General features: G+C 43.7%; 1 non-coding gene across 1 annotated transcript; it reads left to right on the top strand.

Moving 5' to 3' along the window:
- The first annotated feature begins 1,398 nt into the window (after window positions 1-1,398).
- TRNAA-CGC (transfer RNA alanine (anticodon CGC)) lies at window positions 1,399-1,467 on the top strand. Its single transcript has one exon. It is a non-coding gene; the product is annotated as a tRNA-Ala (tRNA).
- The last annotated feature ends 11,896 nt before the right edge of the window (window positions 1,468-13,363 follow it).

Here is a 13,363-nt window from a genome sequence, read left to right as displayed (position 1 = left end):
AATGTATTCAATGGGGCTTACTTAACCAGGGAAAACTGTACTCTGAAGTGATAAGGAACTTGTTCTTTTAACAAGCCTTTTAAGTTGAGACCTTATCCCAGTCTGTGTCTGTGTTAGAATTGCTTTTTAATATGTTTTTAAACCTTTTCTTTTAAAAAAAATGTTTTTAAAGCTTTTAAAAATGTTTTTAAAGATGTTTTGTTTTAATATATTTTAAAGTCTGTTTTTATGATTTTTAAAGTGTTTTTAGTGCTTTTGTTTGCCGCCCTGAGCTCCTACTGGGAGGAAGGGTGAAATATAAATCAAATAATAAATAAATAAAAATAAATAAATAAACTTCATTCACTCAACCCAAAATTCAGAATCATGCCAGTTTAAGCTGTTTTGCAACTGTTTATGCTTGTTTTATGGTTATTGGTTTTTAAAGTGATTTGTTTCTTATTGTGAGGTGCCTTGGTTTCCAATCACCAACCCTACCTCACAGGGTTGTTGGAAAGGACACACACAGAGAGAGGTGTGTAAAAATACACCCCATATAATCCTAACCATGTCTACTCAAAAGTAAGTCCTAATGGAGTATTGGATTAAATACTTTCATATTTCATAGCCCAAAAAACTTTAATCCATATTACTTACACAAACTGCAAAATCTGAAAGCCTCCATTTTCTGACGTTGAAATTAAGTTTAGGCATGCCTAAATAACCTGACTTCATTTATTGGCTACAATCCTGAAAGGGCGGGGTTAGAGCCAGAGCTTGAACAAGTTACTTTTTTAAACTACAACTCCCATCAGCCCCAGCCAGCATGGCCACTGGATTGGGCTGATGGGAGTTGTAGTTAGAGCTAGGAGCTGTTCTAAACATCTGTAAAACAGATTTAACAGTTGCACGGGGGGGGCGGCGTTTGACGTTTTTGTGTATATCTTGGGAACCAGACCACCTAGAAACTTTTTTTTTTTTTAAATTGAAGCTGAGAGTCTGGAGATTAAGGGGCACTAGCTGGAGAGCTGGAGGGCCCCCCCAAAAACCAGAGACTCCAGCCGAAAACCAGAGACCTGGTAACCCTACTAATATGTGTTATGATTTGTTCTGAGATGGAGTGGTTTGGTCACCATCTGTGGTATAAACCGTATATCTTACATATTCTTGTATGCTTTGGTGTCATATTTTACCCAGCTCTTTGTGGAAATGTGTGGAAATATGGGGTAAAGCAAACTGATGGCTCATAGGTTCAGCAAAAGCTTCTGCCTCTTTTAGGAGACAGACACAAATTCAACACCCATTCTAATGGTGCAAGTGGCCACACCGATGATGATGCAGTGGACCCAGGCAGAGGCTCAGTCACTGGAGCAGAAGATGGCGATAAGAGTTTTGAAGGGAAAGGTTCTGCCAGAAATGACTGTAGCTCAGTGGCAGAGCATTTGCCTCGCATGCAGGAGGTCCCAGGTTCGATCCCTGGCATCTGCAGGTAGAGCTGGGAGAGATTTCCATTTAAAATCCTGGAGAGCCACTGCTAGTCGGTGTAGATGATACTGAACTAGATGGACCAATGGTCTGATTCAGTATAAGGCAGCTGCCTGAACGGTGACCAAGAAAGCTGTAAAGGTGTCAGGAAAGGATTTGTTTCTTGAATATGTTTCGCTTTCTCCCAGGATAAGGGAGCTTCAAGCAGAGGTCAGACAGCATCTGTTAAGATTGCTCTAGTTGTATCCTGCATGACAGATCCTGTGTTTAGCAGAAGATTTGACTAGACTGGATTCCAAGATCCCTTCCAGCTCAAATTCTATAATTCTATGGGTATTGTTTTAGCTTTGTGGGGTTTTTTTATTCCTCTGCTCCCTGCTTTTAATTGATTTGTTTTTATCTTGTTATATTTTATTTGTGCATTATATTACATTGCATTGTAAAATGATCTATTCATTTTTTTTCTTATTTTCCCAGAAACCTTTCTGTTATGAAGTGTCCAATAAGCTAAGAAATAAACTAAGCAATTCTAAGGTAGTGATGGTAATGAGATCCAGTGGCAGAGGGGATCTCTTAAGCAACCTCTTAAGCCTGGCTGATTTCTGGCCAGGACAACAGGTGGAGCAGTGGCTATTTTAGTCCCTCCCACCCCATTCTGCATTTTTAAAATTTTTCCTCCCATCGATATTAATGGGAGGGAAACTCACTTTGCCAGTTCCAGGGCTGGCATGTTTTACTGCCCTTTTCAGGGACATGCTGGAAGAATGAGAAAGCTTTGGATCCTGTGGATTCAAGGCCTCCTACAGTCCACTCCAACATGCCCCTGACATGCCCCCTTTCAGGTTCTACCACTGGTGGCACACTGCTGGCATTACATGAGAGCCAATGTGGTGTAGTGGCTAGAGTATCAGACTAAGACCTCTGGGAGACCACAGTTCAGATGAAGCTCACTGGTTACCTTGGGCCACTACTTCTCTCTTAGCCCAACCTACCTCACAAGGTTGTTGTGAGGACAAAATGGAGTGAAGAAGAAGCATGTACGCCACCTTAAACTCCTTGGAGAAAATTTGGGATATAAATGCAATAATAAAATTAATAAAATAAGCCGATGCCCATGGAACCTTGCTGCTCCACGAGCTAGAGGGAGCCCCAGCTGACGAAGCGTCAAGGCCCCAGCTGACAAAGCGTCAAGGCGAGTTAAGCAGCAGAGCGAAAAGAGGGTAAGTAGCTCCCATTTATTCCATTATTTAATTGAAGTAAAACAGCTCAGAGCAATAAGTAATAAGGGCAGCCCAAGGTCACCCTGAGCTAGGAGCCAAATCCTGAAAGAACCTATATCTTAGGAGACAGATCCTAGGAGAAGGAAGCCCATAGAAAGCTAATTTTCAACACCACCCTAGCAGGAAAGCTTCAGGGGACACTGTAAACAAGGCTAAATTCCAGTCGGAGAGAAGGGGGGAAAGGAAACTCCACCGACACATACAGGGAGAGAGTCAGCTCAGTCCTTGCTAAAAAGGGCAGCTTCAGCCTTCCTGAAACACAACCACAAGCTCTGTTTCCCTAGGTTAAAGAAAGGTCAGGCTGTTCTAGGTGGGAAAACAACAAACACAAAAGACTTGCCTGGAAGGCGCAGCCCCTTGATTAGATTAAAAGCAGCCAAAAGCTTAAACAGCCCCGCCCCTCGCTCAGGAAGGAAGGAAGCCTGAGAGAATACTAAAGAGTTAAGCCCCAGCTGATAGCCATCAGCCTCAAGTAACACATCATTGGCTGGCAGCAGTAGCTGGGAGGAACCAGCCACACATATAAAGTCAGAGCACCCTAGCGAGGGAGCCTGCTCCACGAGCTAGAGGGAGCCCCAGCTGAAGAAGCGTCAAGGCCCAAGCTGACAAAGCGTCAAGGCGAGTTAAGCAGCAGAGCGAGTTCGGCAGCAGGGCGAGTTCGGCAGCAGGGCGAGGAGGCCAGGCCCCCCCACTCTGCCTGTCTGTTCCCTGACCTCAACTAAACCGCAGTCTCCAACCCACTGACGTAATAAACCTTAAACAAAACTATGCAGGTAAGAAGCCAGCAGGGGTGTGGGGGCTTTCCAGTGATTTGCACCGCCTGCAGCATGTACGACTATCTGCCTGTTGGACAGAAGTCGTGGGTGTGCTCTCGGTGCAATGAGCTCCTGGCTCACCGGGAACGACTTCATTTCCTTGAGGCCAAAGTGGCGGACCTGGAAAAGCTGAGAGAGGCAGAGAGGTGTGTGGAGGAGGCCTTCAGGGACGTTATAGCTGTGTCCCACTCCAACGATGATAGCTCTCCTGCTATCATGGAGAACGATGGTCTCAGGGAAGGAGAGCATCCAGCTGAGGAAGAGGGAAAGGATCCCTTAGAAGGGACCCATTCCTTGGGGGATGAGCAGCTATCCTCTCGTGCCGAGGATATATCTCCAGGGGGTGGAGGGATCCTTGTAGTGGGTGATTCGATCATTAGGAACATAGACAGTGGGGTGTGTGATGGGCGTGTAGACCACAAGGTGTTTTGCCTGCCTGGTGCGAAGGTTGCGGATATCGCCCGTCGTTTAGATAGTTTGGTAGACAGTGCTGGGAAGGAGTCAGTGGTCGTGGTGCACGTTGGCACCAATGACATGGGGAAATGCAGCCGTGAGGTCCTGGAAGCAAAATTTAGGTTGCTAGGTAGGATGCTGAAAGCCAGGACCTCCAAGGTGGCTTTCTCTGAAATGCTACCAGTTCCACGCGCAGGACCAGACAGACAGGCCCAGCTTCGCAGTCTCAATGCGTGGATGAGACGATGGTGTCGGGTGGAAGGGTTCAGATTTGTTAGGCACTGGGGAACATTTTGGGACAAGCCGGGCCTGTACAAAAGGGACGGGCTCCACTTGAACCAGAATGGAACCAGACTGCTGGCACTTAAAATTAAAAAGGTAGCAAAGCAGCTTTTAAACTGACTGAGGGGGGAAACCCGACAGGAGCTGAGAAAGGTCCGGTTTGGAATAAACCTCCCCCCTGGGATAAAAACCAAAGAAATGATCAAATTTTAAAAGGGGTAGGCCTAGAAGTAGGCATTGTGAGAGCAGGGGCACAGGATATCAATTCAGAAGAGCAAAATTACCACAGGCCTAACCACAAGTGCCAAAGACACTTGAAGAGAGACACTGCTAACAAGTGCCTGTACGCTAATGCTAGGAGCCTGCGAACCAAGATGGGAGAACTGGAGTGCTTGGTCTTAGAGGAGAGCATTGATATAATGAGCATAACGGAGACCTGGTGGAATGGAGAAAACCAGTGGGATACGGTTATCCCTGGATATAAACTATATCGGAAGGACAGGGAAGGACGTATTGGTGGCGGAGTCGCTCTATACGTGAAAGAAGGCATTGAATCCAGCAAGCTCGAAACCCCAAAAGAGGCAGACTCCTCCACAGAATCGTTGTGGGTGGTGATACCGTGCCCCAGGAGGGACTTAATACTGGGGACGATCTATCGTCCCCCTGATCAAAATGCTCAGGGAGACCTTGAGATGAGATATGAAATTGAGAAAGCATCCAAACTAGGAAATGTGGTAGTAATGGGTGACTTCAACTACCCGGACATAGACTGGCTGCATATGTGTTCCAGTCATGACAAAGAAGCAAAGTTTCTAGATATTCTAAATGACTATTCCCTAGATCAGTTGGTCATGGAACCGACCAGAGGGACGGCAACCCTGGACTTAATCCTCAGTGGGGACCGGGACCTGGTGCGAGATGTAAGTGTTGTTGAACCGATTGGGAGCAGTGACCACAGTGCTATTAAATTAAACATACATGTAACTGGCCAATTGCCAAGAAAATCCAACACGGTCACATTTGACTTCAAAAGAGGAAACTTCACAAAAATGAGGGGATTGGTAAAAAGAAAGCTGAAAAACAAAATCCAGAGGGTCACATCACTCGAAAATGCTTGGAAGTTGTTTAAAAACACTATATTAGAAGCTCAACTGAAGTGCATACCGCAGATCAGAAAAGGTACCGCCAGGGCCAAGAAGATGCCAGCATGGTTAACGAGCAAAGTCAAGGAAGCTCTTAGAGGCAAAAAGTCTTCCTTCAGAAAATGGAAGTCTTGTCCGAATGAAGAAAATAAAAAAGAACACAAACTCTGGCAAAAGAAATGCAAGAAGACAATAAGGGATGCTAAAAAAGAATTTGAGGAGCACATTGCTAAGAACATAAAAACCAACAACAAAAAATTCTATAAATACATTCAAAGCAGGAGACCATCTAGGGAGACAATTGGACCCTTGGATGATAAGGGAGTCAAAGGTGTACTAAAGAACGATAAGGAGATTGCAGAGAAGCTAAATGAATTCTTTGCATCTGTCTTCACAGTGGAAGATATGGGGCAGATCCCTGAACCTGAACTAACATTTGCAGGAAGGGATTCTGAGGAACTAAGACAAATAGTGGTAACGAGAGAGGAAGTTCTAGGCTTAATGGACAATATGAAAACTGACAAATCACCGGGCCGGGATGGCATCCACCCGAGAGTTCTCAGAGAACTCAAAGGTGAAATTGCTGATCTGCTAACTAAAATATGTAACTTGTCCCTCGGGTCCTCCTCCGTGCCTGAGGACTGGAAAGTGGCAAATGTAACGCCAATCTTCAAAAAGGGATCCAGAGGGGATCCCGGAAATTACAGGCCAGTTAGCTTAACTTCTGTCCCTGGAAAACTGGTAGAAAGTATGATTAAAGCTAGATTAACTAAGCACATAGAAGAACAAGCCTTGCTGAAGCAGAGCCATGGCTTCTGCAAGGGAAAGTCGTGTCTCAGTAACCTATTAGAATTCTTTGAGAGTGTCAACAAGCATATAGATAGAAGTGATCCAGTGGACTTAGTGTACTTAGACTTTCAAAAAGCATTTGACAAGGTACCTCACCAAAGGCTTCCGAGGAAGCTTAGCAGTCATGGAATAAGAGGAGAGGTCCTCTTGTGGATAAGGAATTGGTTAAGAAGCAGAAAGCAGAGAGTAGGAATAAACGGACAGTTCTCCCAATGGAGGGCTGTAGAAAGTGGAGTCCCTCAGGGATCGGTATTGGGACCTGTACTTTTCAACTTGTTCATTAATGACCTAGAATTAGGAGTGAGCAGTGAAGTGGCCAAGTTTGCTGACGACACTAAATTGTTCAGGGTTGTTAAAACAAAAAGGGATTGCGAAGAGCTCCAAAAAGACCTCTCCAAACTGAGTGAATGGGTGGAAAAATGGCAAATGCAATTCAATATAAACAAGTGTAAAATTATGCATATTGGAGCAAAAAATCTGAATTTCACATATACGCTCATGGGGTCTGAACTGGCAGTGACCGACCAGGAGAGAGACCTCGGGGTTGTAGTGGACAGCACGATGAAAATGTCGACCCAGTGTGCGGCAGCTGTGAAAAAGGCAAATTCCATCCTAGCAATAATTAGGAAAGGTATTGAAAATAAAACAGCCGATATCATAATGCCGTTGTATAAATCTATGGTGCGGCCGCATTTGGAATACTGTGTGCAGTTCTGGTCGCCTCATCTCAAAAAGGATATTATAGAGTTGGAAAAGGTTCAGAAGAGGGGAACCAGAATGGTCAAGGGGATGGAGCGACTCCCTTACAAGGAAAGGTTGCAGCATTTGGGGCTTTTTAGTTTAGAGAAAAGGCGGGTCAGAGGAGACATGATAGAAGTGTATAAAATTATGCATGGCATTGAGAGGGTGGATAGAGAAAAGTTCTTCTCCCTCTCTCATAATACTAGAACTCGTGGACATTCAAAGAAGCTGAATGTTGGAAGATTCAGGACAGACAAAAGGAAGTACTTCTTTACTCAGCGCATAGTTAAACTATGGAATTTGCTCCCACAAGATGCAGTAATGGCCACCAGCTTGGATGGCTTTAAAAGAAGATTAGACAAATTCATGGAGGACAGGGCTATCAATGGCTACTAGCCATGATGGCTGTGCTCTGCCACCCTAGTCAGAGGCAGCATGCTTCTGAAAACCAGTTGCCGGAAGCCTCAGGAGGGGAGAGTGTTCTTGCACTCGGGTCCTGCTTGCGGGCTTCCCCCAGGCACCTGGTTGGCCACTGTGAGAACAGGATGCTGGACTAGATGGGCCACTGGCCTGATCCAGCAGGCTCTTCTTATGTTCTTATGTTCTTAACCTTCTGTGGACATACAGGGGGCTCCTCCGGGGTATAAGTGCCAGTTCACTAGCAGAATCCTTCTCTGCCAGTGGTGCAGCACTTAAGGCCCTGCATTGGTCAGCTTTAGGACTGAGGCCTAACCAACTAATAAACAAACATGGAAAAGGGAGTCTAGATGAGGAAAAGGAGTGGACATGACAAGAGGATAAGAAGACCACTGGCAAATTTCTCCCCAATGGCTTGCTGTGGGGATGAGGGATGGGAGATTGGAATGGTTAGGGGACAAAGCTTAGCAAGCCCACTGCCATTAACAGCCATTGTCAAAAGCCATCTGAGTAGTACTGGGGCTCATTGGCCATTACATAGGGACATAGGAAATTGCTTTGTACCAGGTCAGACCATCCAGCTTGGTAATATCTACAGTGACCGGCAGCAGCTCTCCAGGCTTTCAGGCAGGGGACATACCTAGTTCTACCTGGAGATGCTGGGAACTGAATTTGGGACCTTCTGCACGCAAAGCAGATGCTCTACTACGATATTCAGGTTTGTCATATACTTCCTTCCTAATGTTATTGCAATGGAACACAAACTCTGCACTGCCTCTAATGTGTTCGTTGTAGAAATATCTTAAAAACCTTTTGAAATATTGTTTGGAATGTAGGGATGAGGTGCAGAAGATCAAGAGTGAAGACGTACAAGAAACCAAAACCCCTTTTCATTGACAAGAGGACCACACCTCCCATTTTTGCCAAAGTCTTCTCTTAATAGCTGGACAACTTCAAATATTTCTATGCCACCATGGATGTTAGTCAGGATTTTCAGAAGAGTGGGACATGCAAAGTCATCACCCCTCCCGGCTATCTATCACCAACAATTCTATGGGGTGGATCCAATGACTATATTTTATTTATTTGTTATTATTTATTCATTATAAATCCTGCCCTTCTTCCCAAAGGGAGCCCAGGGTGGCAAGTGTTTGAATATTGTTATGCTTCTATTAATGTATCTTTATGTTACTTGCAAGCTGCCTTGAAAGGATTTGTATCTTGGAAGGTGGAATACAAATTATTGCAATAAATACACTGTACATGGAATTAGGAGAATCTAAGTGTTGCAAGAGTAAGCTCTCCAGAAGTCCTTCTCACTTACTTCTATTAATTTTGGAGGTCTTTTTGGGAGGAGGGAAGGGGGTCTTAATGGAAATGGTTCTTAACTTCCCTCAGAACATGCGACACACAGGTGTCCACAGAACAAACTCCGCTTCCCTTTGGCTCTTTTTCTTAAAAAACAACAAACAAACAAAAACAAACCCAGAAGTCTATTGGCTATCCTTAGCAACTCTTGGGGCTCTCCATGAGGACTGAACAGGGGGAAAAAGGCATTTCTCTTGGAATGAAGAAGCTGTTTCAGAATCTTGACATTTTTTCACAGTGGAAAGTATCACTAGCAATGACCCAAAGACTGTAGATTTTTCTAATTTGTGAAGAGACTCGTGAGTCTATAATGATCTTATCTGGCACAAAACACACCATTGTCCAATATTACATAAACCCAATGTTTGCTTTACCACCTTTGTGGACCATCACCTGTATACCTCTTCTTACAGTTACTGTATTCAAGGCCTTTTCTGTGGTAGTGCCATTCTGCGACACTGGAATGTTTTCCCAATCAAAATCCATCAGGCCCCCTCTTTGTGTCTCTTCTGTGTCAGAAATGGAAGATCCTGTTGTTTTAACAGAAGATACAAACAAAACCCCTGTTGGGTCAGGCGAAAGGCCCAACTGTTCCAATATTTTCTTCTCCCAGTGGCCAACCAGATGCTTAATGTGAAGCTCACTGCACTCTCCCCACTTTCAATCTCCTCCCTCTTTTAATGTGTGACACCTAGTTTTTTATTAACATTTTATTGATTGTAAAAAAATTGTTTTTATATACAGACAATTCCAAGGTGTGTCATCCCCCATCACCTATGTATAGATATGTGGCTTCCAGTCTGAATGTGTAACATCTATCAACCTTGTTACTCTTAGTTTTCTTTTTTTTAGCGTTGGCTGTGTTCTATCTTATTTTTTTTATCGTATTTTATGACTATATTGAATGGTTTTTAATTATAATGCTGTGCTTTGCTCTGGGAACATTTAGTAGAACAGAATGACATAAATAATAACAAGTTATTATTAATTAATATGTTGACCCAGTCTCCATGGTTGCTTACTACACATTTTTGTATCTACCTTCAGAAGGCTATAGAGTGCCCGGGCCTAGTACTGAGATTTATTGCAAATAGCAGAGAGAGAGGTGCAAGGGCAAAAAGGTCAATTGTTCACTGAACATTCCTGTCATTGATAGTCAAAACAAGTAAAATTCTTGGATCATTGCCTGCTTGTTTCAGATCAATGACATAGGTTGTGGAGGAGAGGAAGGGGATTCATTCATCCTTTGACACAGGAAATGTAAAGGAGGAATCTCGAGGCTGCAATGTGGAAGACCTAGAAAACTCTGATCACTGTATCCCCCCTTTCCTTAGATGCAGGTAGGAAGGGAGGAGAAATTCAGTTTGCATGTAAAGGCAAACCTAGGAAATTCGCACTTTCTGAAAGAATCCACAAACTGAAACACAACCATGCTTTGAAATTCATAATTCTCTAAATTTTGCAATGCAGTTCTCCAGCCAAATAATGTGCACAAAGACGCATCTACTAGTGTAAAGGATGCATAACAGTGCATATAGTAGTGAAAGGAACATGCAAAATACATTATTAAGAAAATGTGTTTTGCAAACAGTGTTATATTAGGCAAAATTGCATTTAAAATGATATTAGGAGAAATTTGCCCTAAAGTCCTGATGAATTTCCACAAGGACAACCACAAACTGATGTGGAAATGTGGAGAACGAAACTTCAGACTGGATAAAGAAGAACCTGAGAGAAACCAAAATTGCCAGATTCACCCTTCCCTCAAGGCAGGGTTAAAGAAGTCACTTTGAAGGGAGCAGCTTTCAGATCTTTATTGATACCGTAATTAATTTGCCTCTGATGGTTGTCACACAGGCCCACACAAATCCTGAAGGTGAAACAAGAGACAAGATAAAAAAATGAGAGATCTTTGGTTTATGTGAAATCTAAACTTTGCTAAAATAACTGGAAATTGCTAAGTAACCTACACCGGAAACTTATCTGCCTAGGTGCACTTGCTGATTACTTGCGGCCAATGGACGAAATAAAACACAGACAACAGCAGTTATGGGTTGAACAAAGGGCCACTTTATTAAACTATAACAAAAACCCATTAAAGTGACCTGCAGAGGAGAAACCTGGAAATTGCTAAGTAACCTACACCGGAAACCTATCTGCCTAGGTGCACTCCCTGATTACTTTTGTCAGTGACTCAGTGCTATATTTTGCTTGTGACACTGGACTATGTCTTTATTCTGAATAGGGGGTGAGGACCTTGAGCACCACCTAGCGCTGGAAAGGAGCAATTTGTCAAAAGATCCTTGGGACATTGAGACAAAATAACGTAGAAGCAGCACCGCTGTCCATTTTTATTGTGGATTTTCCCCTTAGTACTGATGTCAGTGTCTCACAATTGGAGAAAGTTGATTCACTGTATGGATTTCAGCTGATTAATCAGTTAAGTCTATATGAATTTGTGTGTGGATAAAACAGACCTTTGGAAGGCAAAAGAAAGTATACTTTTCTTGTTGCTAGAGGACTTGTATGTTGCAACAGCCACCCTCGTATGGAAGAGCAATGCCTCCTGTGTAGCAAAGGAGGAGGAATAGTTTTTCTAAGGTAGTGCTTGCTTTAATTTTTTTTTTTTTAAAAAAAACCTGCTGCCCACGTGGACATGCCCAGGAATTTTTCTGGAGGGGGGTAAAAGGGGTGAAGCAGGCTAATTTCTCACAAAAATTGAGAAGAATAGTGTGTGTACATTTTCATATCTCAGGTTCTGCAAATGCTAGAAATTTTGTCTTTTTAAATGAAACCTGGGACTCTGGGAAATATGGTTCACCCGGCTGGGGGCAGGTGGTCCCCTTTCCCCCCTCAGTGGACACCCATGGTTGCCCACTTAATTAGAGTTGAGACAGAACTCTATTTTTAATCATTTTCAATGTTCCATTAATTTTAATTACAATTTTTAATTGATTAATCTAATCATGAATGGACTAAACATTGCATCTGTACTCTTTTGGCCAATGCCTGATTAAACCTGACACATGAAACAAAGTTTACCCACATTTAAGAAAAAAATATTTTAAGATGACTTTTTCAGAAAGTGGGGGCGCATACACTCCTTAAGTATATTTACCAGGGACTGCCTTTTTTTTTTTAGTATTAATTTCTGGCTGACTGTCCTTTTTTTCACTCCCATTTTTTTTTGTTATTTGGGAGATGCCTTGTTAAAATTGTTGAGCTGCTGTAATTCAGTCTTCATGGATTAGCTTCTTTGCCAGGGTCTCTATAACACATATGGAGAATCTGCAACCCTTCAGGTGCTGATAGAATCTGACTTGCATCAGCTCCAGTCAGCATGGCCAGTGGTCAGGGGTGATGGGAACTGGAGTCCAACAACATCTGGAGGGCCAGAGTTTACCCATACCTGCCCTAAATGATACATCTCTGAATTGAGGGGTCTATGGATGCCTCTGCACCCTGGCATGTATATACGTAAGGCATCACGCAGTGTGTAGCCTATATGCCAGGGGCTGCCAACCTCTTTGGACCAGAAGACACTTTTCAAATTTTGAGGGTGTGCTGGGGGTACCAATCACAAAATGGCTGCCATGGGGGGTATGGCATAACACAAAATTAGAAAATAGTAAAAGTGAAGCATTTCTCATCATTGTATTTCCATACTAGAAAATGCTTGACCTGTTGAATTTCTGCCAGTCCACAGCTGTTAAAGGCAAAAGAACCCTGTTTTCTCTCAGTGCCAACCCTAAACCAAAGCCTAAGTTGCCATCATGTACCCATTTACCTGGAAGTAAGCCCCATTAAACACAAAGAGACCTACTTCTGAGTAGACTCCTGTGGGAGTTCCCAGTAGATAGAGCAGGTGACCCTGTTGAAGCCCTTGTCATGCTGTGGAACAGCGAGGTGCATTGGACTTTTGACATGGTGACCCCCAAGCACCCTCTCCAGCATTGTGGAGCCCGGTTTGCACCTTGGTACACCAGTGAGCTAAGGGCAATAAAACAGGCTGGACAACGGCTAGAGCACAAGTGGTGAAAGATGTTCTGTGAGGCTGATTGGGGACAAGTAAAACATCATAACCGTGCCTACTGTGTGGCAGTGAGGGCGGCGAAGAAGGCCCACTTCTCTGTCTCCATTGCATCCTCAAGTAGCAGTCCGGTGGAGCTTTTCTGTATTGTCAGGGGTCTGTTGACATCAACTCCAGGAAATGGAGTTTGAGACCCTTTGGAGGCCCACTGTGAATTGTTTGCAAGGCACTTTGAGGGTAAAGTTGCTTGCCCCCGTAGCAGTCTTGATATCCCATTCACATCTACTGTAGTCCCTGAAGAGGTGTCCAGTGCAATGTCTGCTGCAACTTCTTGGGAACAGTTTCAGTTGATGTGGCTTGATGATGTGGACGAGGTACTTGCAATGATGCAGCCAGCAACATGTCCTCTCGACTCTTGCCCTTCTTGGCTTATTAAAGCTTGCCAAGGGGGTCTGACCGAGTGGATCCAGAGTGTGGTCAATGCATAATTGCAGAAGGGAGTGGTTCCAGCTGCCTTGAAAG

The sequence above is a fragment of the Rhineura floridana genome, chromosome 2 (genome assembly GCF_030035675.1).
Source record: "Rhineura floridana isolate rRhiFlo1 chromosome 2, rRhiFlo1.hap2, whole genome shotgun sequence".
In the NCBI taxonomy this organism is placed as follows: Eukaryota; Metazoa; Chordata; class Lepidosauria; order Squamata; family Rhineuridae; genus Rhineura; species Rhineura floridana.
The sequence above is the reverse complement of the archived record's forward strand: the minus strand, read 5'-3'. Positions and strand labels throughout refer to the sequence as shown.